Below are 10,639 nucleotides of genomic sequence, written 5' to 3'. Positions count from 1 at the left end.
CTTCTGTTATTCTTCCTCATATTATTTAACTTTTGGTAAATGTTCATTGGCTTATGAAGGATATAATATTCTTCCTAAACTGATGTAGACAACACACTCTCTTAATAGTTCTACTAACATCATCTATTTTCATAATAAACTGAACTATTACCAATGTCTTAATTACTTTTGTATATAACATTTCTGCATATTTTACTCTGATGAAACCAGATATATGTGTATATATAAATACCTATTCCAACCGACTTGAAAAATTTGAATATATGAAGCACAGATTTTTTCACTCCAAGTTTCATCTAGAAATTCTTACCAGTCCTTTAAAGTACATAGTCAGATACTAAAAATAAAACCAAATGGAATTTTTTTGTACAGCTGACACAGCTCTACTGACTAGGTATGAAGATGACCTGCAGGTTCATGGGATTATTGGCCACACCCAGTTGCCGGGATGGTACCTTGAGGTGGGCTTTGGCAATTCAGCCATTCAGAGGTTTCAAAGTTTCTGAAGTCAAGTAATAGTTTTTGCCCAAATACTGAGACCAAAGACACTCTTCAGTGTATTTACCTACCAGTCTTCTTCACTTCCTCTTTTCCTTCCTTTCTTCTTCCTCTTTATCTGCTTCTTCTTCTTTGTTATTATTCTTACTTCTTTTTTCTTTTCCTAACTTCTTTGTCTTCCTTCTTCCCCTTCCTTCTTTCTTTCCCCTTTTCTTTCAGAAGAAATGACTGGAAGCAGGTGTATTCACTTTGAAGGACTCTTGGATCTTCTGGGATGGTGTCCCAGATGCTAACTCCAAACAGTCTTCCAAGAAGTGAGCACGTTCTGCTAGACACAACCATGCTAGAGTCCATCATGAAAATTCTCAGTTAGAAATGGTCCCTGTCTGTAGTCAGGTACAGTCTGGTATGTAACAGAAAACTGAAAAAGGGAAAATCTAACTTTGCTTTAAGCAAGCAAAAACACCTTTTATGGAGATCCAGCCTCTGTGCTCTCAGTTGCCCAAGATTTTCAGAAATTTCTAGCATCTGCTATAATTTGAGTTTAATTAAAGTATTAAAGCTTAATTAATCCTCAGAATAATCCTTTGACTTGAGTCTTATCACCAGGGCTTCTCAGAAGTCGAGAAGCTTAAGATTTTTTTTTCCTATCAGAACATTTTTTAAAATAAAAAAAAGTCCAAAAAATTATAATTTGTTTAAAAAGTTTATATAGGTAAACTAAAACTTTCAAACAAAAGAATATGATGCAATATTACATATAAGCTCGCTGTACCCTAAGATACAGCTGCAAGTTCAGTGTTTTAAGATAGATAACTTCTTTCAGGTCTATCACTGTGAATCTCATTTGGAGACAACATCAAAATATAAATGTGAGGCCCTTTATGAAGATGAGTCCTGGGCCAAGGGGTCTCCCTGATGGCCCTTTTGATCAAGGCATTAGAAGTCAGTGGTCCTCAGCAGGATTCAATGCAATGCCCCCTTGTAATAGTAAGTATTTTGTAACACTCTATTTACAGAACTGAAGTGAAATTTACATATAGCCTACCTACGCACATAAAAATATACATCTTAATTAGTGTAGCCCCAATTGTCCTATACAATAGGACCTCTTCAGGTCTCTCACCTACAAATACATATCCAGTGGGTTTCAAAAGTTGTTTGAAATACTGGACAAATCATTGTGCAGGATTGTACAGGGTCTCTCATGTCTCGTACTCTCCAATCATGCAACAACAATAACACCAAAAAAACTGCCCCTGCAAATTCCAAAAATGTTCTAAGGGGAGCAAAGTCACCCCTAATAAGAATCATTATATAATGCTTGAAAAATATGAGTCTCAGAGATTATAATCCAAGATTACACACTCTTCCAGAAAGGGCACAGTTCAAATGCAAGGCCACATCTCATGATGTGTAATGCAGTACATTTTTTCAGAATGCCACAACTCCCTCCTAATTTGGAATGGATTTTCAAGGTGACATTTGACCTTTCTGTGTCTGTCCAAGGTCTGCTGATCTTTAGAGACACAGAAATCATGCAGCACATAGTTCCTTTCATACAAATATACAAATCATAGTCCAGCTTACTGACACTGATAAATGATATTAGTTCCATGTAACCAGCCCTTTGTGTCGACATCCAAAAGTGATGGGAATGGATGAGAGGCTCTTAATTCCTTTATTTGAATCATTTACTATAACAATTTTCTAGGTTTATGCATACCACTGCCTATTTGATATCTTTTCTTTCATGTAGATAGGCATCTCAAACATAAAACTACTAAATTTCACATTTCATTTTCCCTGCCACCTGTTGGTGTCGCGATATCATGTACACATACACACCGTATGTGGAGAGAGCTGATGGCTACTCTAAAGCTTTATTAAGTTACATAGTCTTATATAGCAAAGAAGAATGATAAGGGAAATGGTTAACAGGCAGCGTCTGGCTCAAGGTCAGAAGATTCTTTATGTTTTGGTAAATCACGTTCATGTTGGCACCAGCGAGCCTTACAGCTTATCAGGGCGGAACGTATGAGAAACAGCTGCTTAACAATATTCTTCTTGGACTCAGGTGGCTGTGCCTGTCTTTGGTTGCCCCCCTCTGGGGATCTTACCCGTCCTTGGCTAACCAGCCTTCTCACCTCTGAGTCTGCAGCTTTTTATAACTTGTTTACCATTCCAGCCCGAGGTTCATTCCTTTGTTCCCACAGTCGGGGGGGGGGTGGGGGGGCTACACCGCCAACACACACATGTGTGCCCCAAACTTGTTCCTTCCTCAGCCTTACTCATCATGGTAATAAGACATCTAAATATCTAGTTTCTCAAGCTAAAAACCCAGGTATGATCCTTGATTCCTTTCTTTGCCTCATATACAAGTTTACTAGGGCTGCCATCACAAAATGCCTCAGACTGAATGGCTTAAACAACAGAAATGTATTTTCTCCCAGTTCTGGAGGCTGGAAGTCTAGAATCAAGGTGTCAGCAGGGCTGGTTTCTCCTTGGCTTGTGGATGGCCGTCTTCTCCTCCCTGTGTCTTCACATGGTCTTCCCCTTCGTGTGCCTGTATCCAAATTTCCTATCCTTATAGAGACACCAGCCATACTGGATTAGGCCCACCCCAAAACCTCATTTTAACTTACCTATCTCTTTAAGGACCTATCTCTGAATACAGTCACATTCTGAGGTACTGGGAGGAGGGGAGCTTAGAACTTCAACATAGGAATTTGAAGGGGGAAACAATTTAGCTCATAACACCTCACTACCTTCCCACGTACAGCATCAACAAATGTTTTCACTTCCCGCCACCTCACAGCCTCTGCCGTGGTCCAAGCTACCATTACCTCTGACCCATTACTCTAAGAGCCTCTTAAGTAGTCCTTTGCTTCTAGTCTTACATCCTAACATTCCATCTTTTATGCAGCAGCAAAAGTGATCTTTCTCAAACACCAATAGGATCGTGTTACCCCCAAGATTAAATCCGTATGATGGTGAGTCATTGCAACTAGAATGAAATACGAAGTCCCATCATGACCTACAAGATCCTGCTCTACCTTCAACCCCATTTTATACATTTCTCCTCCCTTTCTATACTCCCATGGGGCTGGCTTTCTTTCAGCCTAAACTCATTCCCAACTCAAAACATTTTTGCTCTCCCTCTGCTTGAAATGCTTTATCTCCAGATCTCTGCATACTGGCATTTTCTTACATTCAGATCTCAACTGACATAGTACAATCTCAGAAAGAAACACCTTCCCTGGCCACCCAACTTACATCAGCATAACCCTCTTTCAGACCATCCTATTTTATTTCCTTCTTAGCACTTTTTCTTTCTGAAATCATCTTATTCATTTTTTCACTTGTTTCTTATCTATCTTCCCATTTCTTACCCCCAACTACAATATGAACTTAGATCTTTCCTGTTTTATTATCTACTACTGTATCCTCAGTTCCTTCAGTGTGTCTGATACATAGTGGACACTCAATAAATATTTATTAAATTAATAAATAAATTTCCATGTGTATTTACTATATAAAAACATACATTTTAATATACATTCTTAATATATACTCATTTAAATAAAATTCTTTAATATGTTCCTTTTAAAGTCATCTTTATTCCATAAAATAAATAATATTGTTATTACCCTCAAATTGTGATATATTCATTACATAAAATGATACGTCCATTGGCACTTCGGTAATGCAATGTAAATTTACTTTTACAGGTCCTAAGTATTATAGTTGTCTTTATCAAGATGACTAGTATCAAAATTACCCTATCATAACAAATCATATCAATATTTAATATTAAACCAATTAATATTAAATCAATAAATAGTATGTGTTTTTGAGCAATTCTTTCTCATATCCAATCTACTGTCCTTGAAAAAAGGTTAAAATAGGCCAAGAGATAGATCAGGTTAGGTCAAATTTGTACTCTGTATTTGATACATTCACATTTATAGAAGCAATTGGTTATACTTGAAGCACAAAGGAATCAGATTCTTGAAAACAAACCAAGATATTATTTATTTTGAAGCTGACCATTTTGAGGTTAATAGTCAACTAACAGAAAGAAACCCAGTTATTAATTTATGAGGCTAATCAACTTGCTACCTAAAGTCCAGAGGTACATGGTTGCCTTTGTTCATTATTACCATCATCTCTACCCAGATAGCATTGCCTTGAATTTTTAGGACATCACCCTATTCTCCAAGCGCTTTCATATTTACTTTATCAACCTCTTTTCATGAACAGCATGTAAGTTTATCAGCACATTCTCTATGCCCATATTGCAGATGAGGAAATAAAAACACAAAAAAGCAGTGGTAGAGCCAGGGATCTTCCAATTCCCTGGCAGGGTGCAGGTTAATTCTACGACAAATCATAGGAGGAAAGTACCTACCAGCTAGAAACCCAGTTCTATGTTGACTGTTTCCCTGGGTTAAGATAACACTATTTAACAAAGGAAGTTCTGACTCCCTTTCTAATCTTGAGATGGCACCTACAGTCCTCAAACTTTTTCTTATAGACTTTTGTCACAACTCCTTTTCATAGATTCAGTGACAGACTTAGCTATGGAGGAAGCACTGGAAATAAACAGCTTACTAAGTTGGAAACATAAGTTGGTCAGAATAATTGCCCATTTCTTCTTGCCAAAAGGATTAAGTTGTAATACTATACCCCACATAGAAATGTATAGCCTCCTGCTTGTTGTGTAATGGTGTATCTGACAAATAGAGATTTCAACTCTTTGTTGAGTCCATGGCACAGATATGTAGAAAGTCCAAGGCATTCCCTGACACTGGGAAAAACTATGGAGGCAATAAAGTTTGCTTTGAAGTTACCAGCTTTCCTTTTCTTTTTGTATTCCTTGAAATATTTGCCATGTCACCCAAATACCCACTGCTTTCATATTTCTTCTGCTTTCACAATAATCTCAATAAAGAATCTATAATTCACTGTCATCAAGGATTACTAGAAACAGCTGAAAATGTCACCTCTCCTGAAGTGTACATTTCAACATCTCATTTAGATGATTGATACTCTAATTCTTGATGTATGGGATAAACTGGGAGTTCAAGATTTGCAGATACTAACTAATATATATAAAATATATATATGGAGATTCCTTAAAAAACTAAAAATAGACTTAACCATTTGATGCAGCAATCCCACTCCTGGGCATATATCCAGAGGAAACTCTAATTTGAAAAGGTACATGCACCCCAATGTTCATAGAAGCACTATTACAATAGCCAAGACATGGAAACAACCTAAATGTTCATCAACAGATGAATGGATAAAGATGTGGTACATACATACAATGGAATACTACTCAGCCATAAAAAGGAATAAAATAATGTCATTTGCAGCAACATGGATGGACTTAGAGATTATCAGACTAAGTAAAGTCCGACAGAAAAAGACAAATATCATGTGATATCACTTATACATGGAATCTAAAAAAAAGGCACAAACTTAATTACAAAACAGAAAGAGACTCATAGACATAGAAGACAAACTTACAGTTACCAAAGGGGAAAGGGTGGGGGAAGGAGAAATTAGGAGTTTGGTATTAATACATATGCACTACTATCTGTAAAGTAGATAAACAACAAGAACCTACTGTATAGCACAGGGAACTACATTCAAAATCTTGTAATAACCTATAATGAAACGAATATGGGAAAGAATACATATGTGGGTATAACTGAATCACTAAGCTGTACGCCAGAAACTAACCCAACACTTTAAATCAATGAACTTCAATAGAAGGAAATACAGTAACTTGGTTTCCTCTTGGTGTCACTTATACTTTGCCCTGCACTAGAGTTATGCCTGTACTTGTCTCAGCCTCTCCCTTCTCTGTGGTCCTCCTCCTCCATACACAGACACAGACATGTTAGAAGATCAGTGAATGCTGGAACAGTAACTCATTTCTGTCCACATCCCTGTGATTTCTCAATAACCAGCTGTATTGATTCACTGCTGAATCCCTAGTATCTACAGCTGGAGCTGGCACATAGCAGGTATACATATTTTAACGAATGATTAAGCAAGTTAGTGAATGAATTTAACTGAATTGAATATCAGTCTAGGAAAATCAGGCTTAGCTATCACTAGGGGGGTTTAATATGGGAATGCCTTGGTTAAACAGTACGTTATTTGAGGAAATAAAAGAAAACGTCTTTGTGGAGTCACTGATCTAATTTCAAACTCAGGCAGCTTCTCAGCATCTAATTCACTGCATTCCCCTACTTCTCCCCTTGACCATGTAAGGAGGAGGACATATGCCAAAATCTCACAGATTTAAATAGATCCAAAATCTGAAGCCAGTTTCACAGAACACAACAAATACAGAGAATGTGTTTTGCAACCAGCATGAAAAACAAACCAAATAAAAAAATTTAAAAGTATCTGGCTCCGACTTGCCTGAAAAGATAAACATAGAGTATTATATTCAAAGAAAAGGAAGAATGGCTCGAAGCATTCCTGTGGAAAGAGATGAAGTCTGTTCCAAATTCCATGATACCAAAGAGTACTTCTGGTAGGTGAATTTAATCACTGTTCTGCGTTACTAACAAGAAAACACTTAGAAGGGGGTCATCAAGTTAAATCAATATTTTCTTATAGAGCTCCTACTGAATACCTGACTCTCTACTGGGTGTTGAGGAAAATAAAATTTAAAATACACATGATGGTCTGCTACAGGAAGTATAAAATCTGTCTAACAGAGATAAGAATTAGCACTCACGAGACCATCAGCACACAACCCCTGGAAGGCTACAGCGTGAGGGAGTGTGGGACATAGTATTTGATCTACGGGAACTCAGCAGCAAAGTGCACAGGTGTGAGGAAGCCTTGAGGAGAGTGAAGTTTGCTCAGGGTCTCAAAGCATGCATAGCACCTGTATGAACCAAATGGAAGTGAGAGAGGTCTCCTCCCCACCCCCAGAGGCCTGTCCCAGGAGGGAGCACAATCATAGGCAGAGAGATGAGGAGTGTGGTGTGTGATGGGCATTAAGGGGGCCAGACATCCTTGCAGACAAAACAGTGGGATTGGTAAAGCAAGGCAGAGCGTGAGTGCCAGTGGGGAGTGACCATCAGCCCCTAAGAAGGGGCATGGCATAATGGGTAGTTTAGGCAGATTAATTTCCCAAAGCCATTTGAGATCTCAGCTTCAGAAGAATGGCCCCTGAGAAAGAGAAAAAGAAACAAACTTACTGTTTTCCTCCACGTGGCCTAGGGCCTCTTCTTGGCTGAACTGAAGGGTCACTACAAAGCAGTGTGCCCTAATATCTTGTTAGTGAAGGAGACTTCCAGGAAAAGAGAACCCTAAATCTTCTTCCCTGTCTCCCTCCTTCTATCTCTGGGGTAAGACTGCACAGCTAGGCACTCATCCAAGCAAGGGGGTAAGTGAGTATCTCTGTCATGGGATGAATCCCAGGGGTCTAGAATCACAGTAAAGCAAAGCCTCTGACTACAGTGGTGGGTCCCCCATGACTCCCTTAGGTTCAACAAAATATAATAATAAGAATGACAAGATTTAAAGCGATCTGGGAAGTCTCCCCAAACTCTCACATGTTCTGCAGTGCTCAGCTTGTCTCTCAAGCACCAGTGCTTCTCACATTTTACTACAAGGTTCACAGTAAGTTCTATCATTACCCTCACCCCACCAAAAAAAAAAAAAAAAAAAATTTCTAGTCTGCTGCCCAGGGAAGCCAGATAACAGGCAGTCTATTCAAACCACTTCTGCTCTATTTGGCATTCAAACTACAAACCACCTATGGAATTTGAAAAACAGTGAATTGCAGTCTATAGATGTTTAAAACTAATTCTTACCTATGTAGATGTTTCAGCTTATACTCCAGAGGCCCCCAAACAATGGTGGCCTCTCCCCAGTAGTTTGCTTGACCCAGAAGAATGGACCCAATTCCGGCAGACAGTTCTTCAGCAGCCATTCCTCACACTGGGGTCCCCTCGTGCCTCTAGGCAGCCCTACTGGACAAGGCCTAATATGACCACATGCTAGCTCATCTTGGGTGGCTTACATCTGGCCCACAGGAAACCCATGCACACACTTTGTCTCAACAAACTCTGGGAGTGCTGGCCAAACCCAACACAGAAGCACATGTTCCTCAGCAGCTAACCGGTCTGAATCTCATCCTCTGGATTTCGCAGGTGGGAGGCAGGTGCACAAAGTTCCCTCCATCCTCCAGCCTCTCTCCAGGTGGTTGGATTGAGCCCCTTCTCCTGTGCTTATGGCAAGAAGCAGGTCTTCTGAGCCCATCTCTTTGATGGGAGGGGGACACAGCACACCAACAGCTCTTTCCAAAGAGAGCTACTTCAAGACTCTCAAGCTCTGCTTTCTTAACGCTCCTATACTTCCAGGTGCATCAGCTGGAAACTTCCAATTTAGCAAGTGGCTCTCAGCGGCCAAATTAAATCAACTTTCAGACAACTTTCAGTGGCCCATAGGTTAAGGAAGATCTTCTCAAGTAGTTTAAATGTATCTGTATTGTCTTTGGCTTATATTTTCCATCTTTGAAAAGGCTTACTTGGATTTAGTCAGTAAATTAAGAAATTCACAGATGGTCAGAAGGACATTAGTAATTATCTAGTTCAGCTTGCTCATTTTACAGAGGAGAAATCTGAGGTCTTGCAACAATTACCACAAAATGTACAAAGAGATAAGTTACTGTGTATTTACTGTAGTGCTATTAGAGAGGACTATAAACATGCTTAGGTGTCCTGGGAATGCGGGACTGGCTTCCATTTCATACCACATAACCCACTGTGCAGGCACTGCCTAGTGACACTTGGCACACTGACCTTCCCCCTGTGGGCTCCCTCCTGCATCATATGGACTGGAAGGCTAAAAACTACATTTCTAAGACTTCCTTGCAGTTAGGGCTTGGATACAATTTAGGTTTTCCCATTGAGATAGACATCTGGGGTCGGAAGGAAAGGGAAGAGGAGGCTAAATCTCTGTGCCCGTGTTGATCAGCAAACGTGTTCCAACAGATCTGTTTACATCAGCCAAATTCCATACCTCAACCTTTGGAGGCATCTGTGGTGGCAGCAGAAGTTTCCTGCCTTTGGGTGGTTTCTCTAGTGGTGTGACCTTACACGCCCTGTGGCAGCCCCTTGGTTTCTGCTCCTCTGGCCCTTCTGTCAATTGCAAGCACCTAATTCCTTGTGCTGTATCCGTCTCTTTGTGAGATAGAATGGTTTCTGCTTCCAGGACTAAATCATGAGCGGTATGCATATAAGCCATAAACATAAAATCTTAAAGACAGAAGGACCTTCTTTGAGGCATCGAGTCTATAATCACTCAGCAAGTCCCAAAACATCTACTTCCTAAGTATCTCTCATGCCCAGTCTCTATTCTCCTCTCCCCGCGACACTGCTCTTATTTAGGACCTCCACATCTCTGCCTAGACAATTGAAATAACCTCCTGGGTTTTGGTACACTTGACTGTAGTCACTGTCCTCTCTAGTTCCCATGTGAACCTGATCTTTCCTGATCTTGTCACTTCCTTGTTCAAAATTCTTGAAAGGATCACCATAACCTAGAGGATGGTATCCAAACCCTTGAGTGTGGCTCTTCGATATCTGTCATAACCTGGGCCCTGCACGTTTAGTTCTTCTGCTATTTCCATCACCTCATGGCTCAGCAGCACAATTAACTGTAGCTCACTCTATCATGTTCTCTTAATTTTCTATGCATTTGCACATATTTTTCTTTCTGGCTGTTGTGTGTTCCTTGCCTATCATCTACCTAACAAGCATCTATTCTTCATTCAAGACTCGAGTCTCTTCTCACTTCCTCTTGAAGCCCCTCTTATTCTTCTCCCAGCTGGACCTAAATCTTCCTGCCTGAGTGCTGGCATTACACTGAAATCACATCTATACTGTGACGTTGGCCATCTCTCCATTAGACCGTATGTTTCTAGATGGAAACACTGTGTCTTCTCATTTTGAACCTCCCAAAAGACTACTATGATGCATGGTAGACACTCAGGGAAGTGGAAGAAATGGAATGAGGGAAGAAGAGGAAGAAGAAAGTGTATAGAAGCAGGAAGGGTGGGTATAGAAGTGAGAGGGAGTCAGAAACAAGATTCAGTGACTTC

The 10,639-nt window shown here is 39.9% G+C and overlaps 1 long non-coding RNA gene across 3 annotated transcripts in view; it reads right to left on the bottom strand.

Moving 5' to 3' along the window:
* Positions 1-10,639, bottom strand: part of LOC106729126 — a 180,613-nt gene that overhangs the window by 42,480 nt on the left and 127,494 nt on the right. The window lies entirely within an intron of this gene.

Source organism: Camelus ferus, chromosome 21 (assembly GCF_009834535.1).
Source record: "Camelus ferus isolate YT-003-E chromosome 21, BCGSAC_Cfer_1.0, whole genome shotgun sequence".
NCBI classification, from domain to species: domain Eukaryota; kingdom Metazoa; phylum Chordata; class Mammalia; order Artiodactyla; family Camelidae; genus Camelus; species Camelus ferus.
Note: the sequence above shows the minus strand (reverse complement) of the source record. Positions and strands in the feature narration are given on the sequence as shown.